The following is an 8,404-nucleotide window of genomic DNA, read 5'->3' on the forward strand; positions in this document are numbered from 1 at the left end:
GACTAAATGTGAACAGTCATACTGTGAATCAGATAGGCTGCATACTTGGCATACACACAAAGAATTGGAAACGGTGATGTTTCCGGCTTCAGTTGACTTCAGGTTGCCATTACAAGATCCTGTCTCTTTTGAAAAGCTCCTCTTTTGAAAAGCTCTGAGTGTGGTTTTTATTTTTTTGTGTGTTACGCAATGTTACGCAGTATGTGCTTTAAGGAAACGTAGACAGGAAAAATGTTGCACTTTATTCTGACATGAACTTAACACCACCAAAAAGCACTTGAAAAAAGATTCATTTTAGCAATTTGAAAAAAAAAAAAAAAAGTGTTATATGAGGTAATTGAAAGGTCACGACTCAATCTGTTAGTGAGATTAAATTAAGTGTTGTATGAACAGTATCACATTCCTCGTTACAAGCCCACCTACGGATGGGCTTTCTTTGCAAGGATCTTTGTGTTTCAAGTAATAACACCTGTATTGCTTCTACCTGAGACATCACAGGACATACTCTAAAGATCTGCTAAAGAGTGCAAAGGTTTTCAAGAATGAGTACGTAGCTGAAAGGGGAAACTGCCAAAAAAAAAAGCAATAAATGCGCACTTTTTTCCTACTAGAAAGGAAAGATATGATTGATGGAGTATCATTAGACAGCACACAACAGCTGCAAGAATTAACATACTGTAATTAGAGCTGCCTTAGAACTGGTTTCTCTTCCAGTGTTCAAGGATAGGGCTCCAGAGAAGCTGTAGAAATAGTGATGAATTATGCTGCACTGATAAACTGGGATGTATTAGATGATGCAGGAGCTTTTTCCATACCTATATAGGATCATAGAATGGTTTTTGTTGGAAGAGACCTTTAAAGGTCATCTAGTCCAACCCCCCCTTATCAAGATTAAGTAGAACAGTGACTAAGAAATGTGTATGAAAAGAGGATCATGTCATTTCCAAACACTCCAGTCACAGATTTCTGGCAGTGATTTCTGCAATCTGGATTTATTCACTTATTTTTCTGTTACTAAGTTTGATTGAAAACTTACTGCATGGAGGTTGTGGTCTCTGTGTGAAGTACAAACTATTTAATGATTACTTTAAAATAAGTAATTAACACCTGCACCACCCCTGGCTTGATGCATTGTAACAGTGAGGCACCACCATCAAGGGTGTATTATCAAGAGAAGAAAAAAAGCCTTAAAGTATTTTAGAATTAATAAGCTTTGTTTTAGCAACTTTGTGAGAAGCTTTAAATAATTTTATGAAACTTTCAAGCATGTTTAGAAGAAGTGTGTACCAACAAGGAACTGTAACTGAATTTTTGTTTCCAGTTTGAATACCCGAGGATAGTTCAAATGTAGGAGTGAGCACAGCACTTTTACAGGAAAGCTGGACAATATTTATCTGTAAAGCGCAGAAAAGACACCTCTGTAAGAAGCTTCAGCTTAAAAAAATCACGTTTTTCCTAACCAATACACTACACTAACTGTTAAGTCCAGGATGCCTGTAACCATCAAGTCCTAGAGATTCACATCAAATCCCTTGCAGAAGATAGAAGATAATGAACCTGTTGCTCAACAGCAATTTTTCAGGCCACTTGTACTTGGAATCTAATTTCCAACATAATGCCAATGTGTAAAAGTGCTCAAACATTTCCTTGCATCAAAATCACCATGGTCACACAGCTGTCTGCAGTCTTACATGTTCACTTTGCAATCTATGCTGGGTGTTAGAGGGGGCAACTCAAATTCTTCCCAAGCCAAGTCCAAACATGCTGTCTGTACAAAGGGCATGGCTTGCTCTCTTCTAAAACAAAGAAGAGCAATAAAACAGGTCAGCAGGGAACACCTCTGATTTTTCAGTGCACCCCCAAGTATCCTTTTCTATCAACCCAGCTTTATCCTGAGGAATCAAAAGGCACCTGGCACAGGGCAGAAAAAGCTAGAAAAGGAACAGTCAAGTGTAACACTTTTCCTGGGTTATCTCAGGTGAACCACTGAGTGTCTCACTGGAGTTAATAATACCCACAAGGCTGATGTGAGGACAAACACATTAAATGTTGTGAAGCATGGGAATAATGGGAATAATGGGAATAATGGGAATAATGCCCACATGGCCCACATGTTTCAAACTCTCTAAGTCAGTCAGAGGAATAAATGCCTTCTAAACAGTCAGAATGACCCAACATCCTCCAAGCAGACTGATTTACATTTTTCTCTGGAACCTTATTTTCCTGTAAATAATTACGCAACCCTTAGCAAAATTATTAATTATTCTTCTTACCTGATTTGTTTAAAAACCAAACAAAATGATTTTTTCTTCTAAAAACCTCTTAGCATTACTAAATCTAGCTTGTGGCTGAATTAATCAAAATGCAAGAATTAAAACAAACTAATTCTTATACAATAAACTGAAATTCTACAATACAGTTTACTACTGGTTCCAGTAACTCTTATAACCAAAAGGTGAAACAAGCTGCAGAGGGATCTGCAACAATGGAAGAATGAAAATATGCTTTTTTCCCTGGCATTTGTAAGGTTTATAAAACCTGAAATAAACTTCATAGATCAGCCAGGATAAGTTGATATCAGTTATTTTTGGAAAAAAAAATTACCTTTGTAGATTTTTCACTACTGGTGTGTTCTGCAGAGTCTTCATAAGGAATCCCTTGTTGTTGTTGTTGTTGTTTTTTTTTAATTGTTGTACTGGAAGGTGAAACTCAAACAGGATAAATTATCTTTCCATGATACCCCCCCATCTGATTGAGTGCAGAAATACTTGGAAATACATTAACAATTGCTGAATCAGACCTAAAAGCAAAAACTACTTATTAGCATACCTTCTCACTTTGAAATTCACATTCTACACACTAATATATTTTAGGTTTCTTTCACTTAAAAATATAGATGTATTTTTTCCTGGAAATACTGACAACATTGTACAAGTTATAATATAGCTCTGATGAATCTTTTGTGGAAATGCCTCGCAGTACAAAACTGCCGTTATAAAGTCACCTCCAGAAGTTCATCTTTGAACCCTTCTGCTGTGACATAAGCTCCGCTGAAAAAGGCATTTTAACTCCATTATTACTAGTACCAAACACAATTTATGTATTAATTGGTCTAAAAAGATGGCAGTCTCACAACTCGGCAGTTTCTCTATGACAGATCCCGGTGGACACTTCTGACAGGGCAGTTTACAGCTCTGGATGAAAATGTTTCCTGTACAGCAGTAAGTCAATACCATCTTAGGCATCAGAGAAGTGGCAGGATTATAATGCCTAGTCAGACTAAAAAAGCCTATCAGGGAAAATGGTTTTGTACAAATAAATATTCCACAATACCTAGACATGCAAAGCCTGACTGGATACTTACTGCAGACAAGTTTCTGTTAGAGTTCTGGTGGCTTTCCTTCCTTCATCTGAACTCCATTTGCTGCATGTTGTTTCTGCTTCTCCAAACAAAATGTTTGCAGACTGGAAAACAATCAATTTCTGAAAGAAACTCTGCCACATGTGAAGAACTAGAAAGGTTTGCAGGCTCTTTTGTTTTACATTAGTGTTTTATTTTCCACTCAAAGAAAACTATTCCAGACTAACTCTCTCTGGTTCAACATACTTTTTTTTGTTTGGTTTTTTTTTTTTTTTTTTTTTAAGTACTAAGCTATTCACTTCTTAGTTTGGATAATTTCAGAGAGTATTTAAATAGTTTTGTACATGTTACATAAATGTTACATTTGAGTGAGTTAAAAGCTGTGAGACTTATTATTGTGGTAAATCCCGAAACTGAATTTTCTTTTTAAAAGAAATAGTATGGTACAAGAAACATGGACCCATTCCTGTAGTGTGCAGATTCCAGGGTACATTTGCTTGCACTGTCTTGGATGGCACAGTTCTGCCAATGTGTATGCAGGTTCTTAAGTTTTAGGAGAGTGAGTATTCACATTCACTCAGAGTCACTACTGTTGGGTATTCCCAATGCACACAGACTGAAATCTCTACCTCTGTGCTGATGAGGACAGGGACATTTCTTACCTGCATTCCACAAAGTTATGAAGTGATCAAATAACAGCATGGTTCTTCCCACTCCAGTTCTTCAGTTTTGGGTATGCAGCCAGTAGAAGTGCTGAAGATAGTATCACAGCTTTTGCAATATTTTTTCTTTTTTTTTTTTCTTTTTTTTCTTTCTCCCTTCCAGACAGTTCCCATTTCTGGAGTTCTGTCATTTCAGTAAAATTCATAGCTTTCATTTAAGACATAAAAGAATTAAAAAGAAAAACACCAGTAAGAACTGTTTAAAAACTCACAATTTTGAAATTACAAATAGCAGTTTTGGTTACATAGCTTTCTCCACTTTTTTTTCCTGAACCCCTCTTTTCTATTTCTAAAATAATACATAAAGACTAAGGGAAAAACAATGTTGAAAGTGAAAGGATGCTGTTAGAGGCAGAGTTTCTAAATTTTACTGAAGCTGACTAATAAATACATGGAGTGGTGTTTCACTTGAATGACTCCCTCCACCAGGAATACTATCAATACTGCTTAGGCTACTTTACTTACTACTTATTTTACAGTCTTATCTTTAGTTCTTATCTTTAGCATTACAAGCATATTTCAAAAAAACAAAAATTCAGATAAACTAGGTTTGTGCCCACTACCTGAAAACAAAACAACCACAGCACAGGAAAACCATAAAACAGGTCACTTGAATAAGGCAAAGTCTACACTCTGTCACCACACACACAAAAAAAATAGAAAAGCATCATTTCATGTAGCACATGCATTACTTCCCCCAGAAGAGCCTCACATAGCCAAATCTCACTAATGTAAACAAGGCCCGTTACACCAGATGACTTAGTGCTCCCATGTGCTGCTGCAAATAATTCAGCAAGTAATAATTCAGCACACTGGAGAAAAATTTTCTGGTATAGTTTATTCTATACAAGGCTTTTCATGATTTTTTATCTTTGCAACAAATGAGAAACTATTTTTAAAAGTTTGAAAGGTTGGAAAATGGAGAAATCATTGCGGGGGGGGGGGGGGGAAGGACTTTGAAATGTGACCTTCTTCCTGATATTAAAGCAGTAGGTGAGACTGCATGTCCTCAGCATAATCACAATTACACAAAGTAATTGTTCTCACATTGTATTCACATCAGAGGCTGGCTTACTTTTTCCAGGTACATTACTGTAATGAAAGATACTGCCTCCCTCAAAATCTGATCCTGCTTGAGACATTTTAAAATGTTTTCTGCAGATTTTGAAACAACAGCTTGCAAAACAAACCCTGTGATGGGGTGGCATGCATTGGCATCACAGTGAACTTTATTTCTACATTAAACTAACAGATTGTAGAAAATTATTTAGATGCATGTACATAAGGTTTCAATCAAAATTGTGTCTTAAACACAACACTGTTTTTTCATCGTATTTTCCATTAAAAATGTCAATTTTGTTCAAGCTTCTGGGGAGCTGGGGGGCAGGAGGGTAGAAAGGCAAAAAGAATTGTTTGCCAAAAATCTTACCTGGCTGACGTTCAGCTTGCCATTTCTTGTTGATGGTGTGTTTCCTGTGTGAACAAAGTCTTTCCTGAGCAGAGCCGTACCGCATAATCTGAAACCCTGCACAAAATCAAATCCCGCACAATACCAACTGATACTTTATCTTGTATGATCTACATTGCCAATCTCAATAATTGGTATTGACCTAAGATTTTTAAGAAATATATTTCTAAATCACTACAGCCCAAATTTTTATTTCATCTACAGCTCAAATCTTAGCAAGCAACATTAAACATTTGATAAATGGCAGAATTCTCAATAGAGATCATAGGCTTATTTTTGTAAATTGCCTCCAATGAGGTGGGAGGAGATAGTGGGACTTACAGCCATGAATCAGTATGCAGACATCACACAGCAGGCAATTGCAGATTATGCAGATTGCATAATCTGGCATGTAATTTTAAATCCACTCAAGAGGTCAGTTTAGTTAAATTCTTCAAAGGAAGCAAGCAGAAGATAAATGTTTGGGGAAGACAATAAAATTCCATTTTGTAGTCTTGTACTAGCATTCAATATATCGCTTTGGCTTCCAGAAACACATGCATTCTGCATTGTTCTTTTATTTTATTATAACCTGTTACAGTAGAATGGGGAACCCATGTAGACGTTGTATAGCCATCTATTCTGGCACACCTTTTTGATAGTGGTCTACCAATTAGTAACACATAATCTCCAGCCTTGCAAAATTATTTCCTGGCTATGCTTACAAGACTTATATTCTAAATTGTTTCTCCTATTTCCCCACTGTTAATTTTCATACTTTTCCACTTAAAAAATTCAAAATCATAAACAAATGTTGTCTCCTTGTTAAAGTTCCTTGAATGTTAGAAAAATCTAGCCAGTGTCTAATAAGGTCTTCATGATTCAGCTTCAGATCCTGAAAGCTATGAAACACCATCCTTGAAACGTATCTGAACTGGCACCTCGAGAGTTTTTGGTCTCTTTTGACTGTTTCTTCCTTTTATCTATTCTTCTCAAATACATGTTAGTTTCTCTTTCACAATTTGAGTGGATTTTATAAAAGCAAACCTCCAGCCAAGGAAACTGCTGGATCAGGTATGTCCTTCAGTTATTTTACTGTTTTAGTTATTAACAGAAATATTAGAATGTCAGAGACTGGGCTTTGAGAACATACACTTGATTCCTGGAGAAAATGAGCTGTAAAAGCACAAATTATCATCCAGAATTTTCTTCAGCCAATAATCAATATCTCATGTCAATTCTGCATTTACTTCCCTTCTGCCATTAAAGCTTTTGGCAAAGATCGTTCAGGTGAATAAACAAAAAATTCCCTGTATCAGAAGTTTTATTAAATACGACAGTTATCTTATAAACCAGAGTACAGTTCAACACACAAATCCTTATTTCAAAACGAACTGTCACATTTGCCAATTATCATGTGAGAATGTCCAAATTCCTCTCTGGAAGTGAGAGAAACGGATTAGCTCTAGGGAGACGAGGAAAAAATGCTGGATGTTAATAGATGGAGCAGATTAGTCTTAGTATGTAAAGTTTAAATAGAGATACTTTTCCTTAAATTCCTGGTTACTTGCCAGTCAGTGTTTCTAAATGCAAGCAAATATGATAGCTCTTGTTGTTGTTTTTAAATATCCAACATTCTGGTTTTTATAGTTTGTGATCACTAAACTTTTAATCTCTGAAATCTCACTTCTACACTTTCAATGATCTATAAAATCCAGCAGTAGTACCTGTGGAATAATTTAGTACTAGCACATTATGATAGTAAGGCAAAATTTGGAGCACTGAAACCCTTAAAGGCTGTTTGGTTTCTTTGTTCCATCGGTTACTCTAAATTCTGCTTCCTCTTTTCCTTTCCTCCTTCTGCTGCATTGTGACTTCTGTATCTCATGCCATGAGTGTAGGAAACATCAGCTCCCTCAGGAGTACTTTAATTATTGTTTATTCCCATTCAGCATTAGATAGGTGTGGGATGTACCATTAGCAGATGACGAGTCCTGAAGAAGAGTTGAGAAGGAATCCTGCAACGGTATTCATTGTGTCTTCAGATTGCTTTGATGCTCTATCCAAGATGACTTGGTGGAAAACAGAAGCCAGTCCAACAAAGGATATAATGCCAAGTCACTCAAAACAGTCTCCATCAGAACCTCTATGACTTCCACTGAGCAAGATGTGATAAAGCTACAGCTAGGTCCCAGATCAGAATGTCCTAGCAGCTTCACTCCTGCCAGCTGGCAGAGTTTAGCCATAGGCTTGTACACAGGCTTACCCAGCACTAATCCATCCATGTGGTTTCCAGGTGGATAAATATGCCTTACAGCACACTAGAACGGTCTATTAAAATCACACCACAGAACCACAGGTTGCAGCTAATTTTGAAAAGCAGTGGATTTACAGCTGTATAGGCATCACTGTGCATTGATTACTTGTATATATGACTCCCTACTTTTTGTACATGAGCTAAACAACTTCAGAGCTGGAGCAAAGAAAAGTTCAACTCATTGCTACAAATATGAGGAGTATTTATTTTTTCAACAACAGAAAAGGTTCCTGTCTATACATGGTCCCATTTAACCAGCAGGATCCTGAGCCTTCCTGTGACATGCAGCAAGGGCTTAACAAAACAATTCTGTTCCCAGTCTTTTGCCATTAGTTATATTTACTGAGAGATCTTACTACAGAAAATTTTAACCTGAAGTACACAATACTGGTATTGGAGGACATGGATGGCCACATAGGTGTCTACAGTGCTGGAAAATCAACGTGCAATGGATTTGACTTACTCCTGCTCTGCATAAACTCCTATGACTCTGCCAGCACGGGAGAGTAAGATGATGTAAAGGCTTAGCTGCAGTGACCTTTTTGCATTATTAATGC

This window comes from Streptopelia decaocto (genome assembly GCF_964273445.1).
Source record: "Streptopelia decaocto genome assembly, chromosome: Z".
NCBI lineage: Eukaryota > Metazoa > Chordata > Aves > Columbiformes > Columbidae > Streptopelia > Streptopelia decaocto.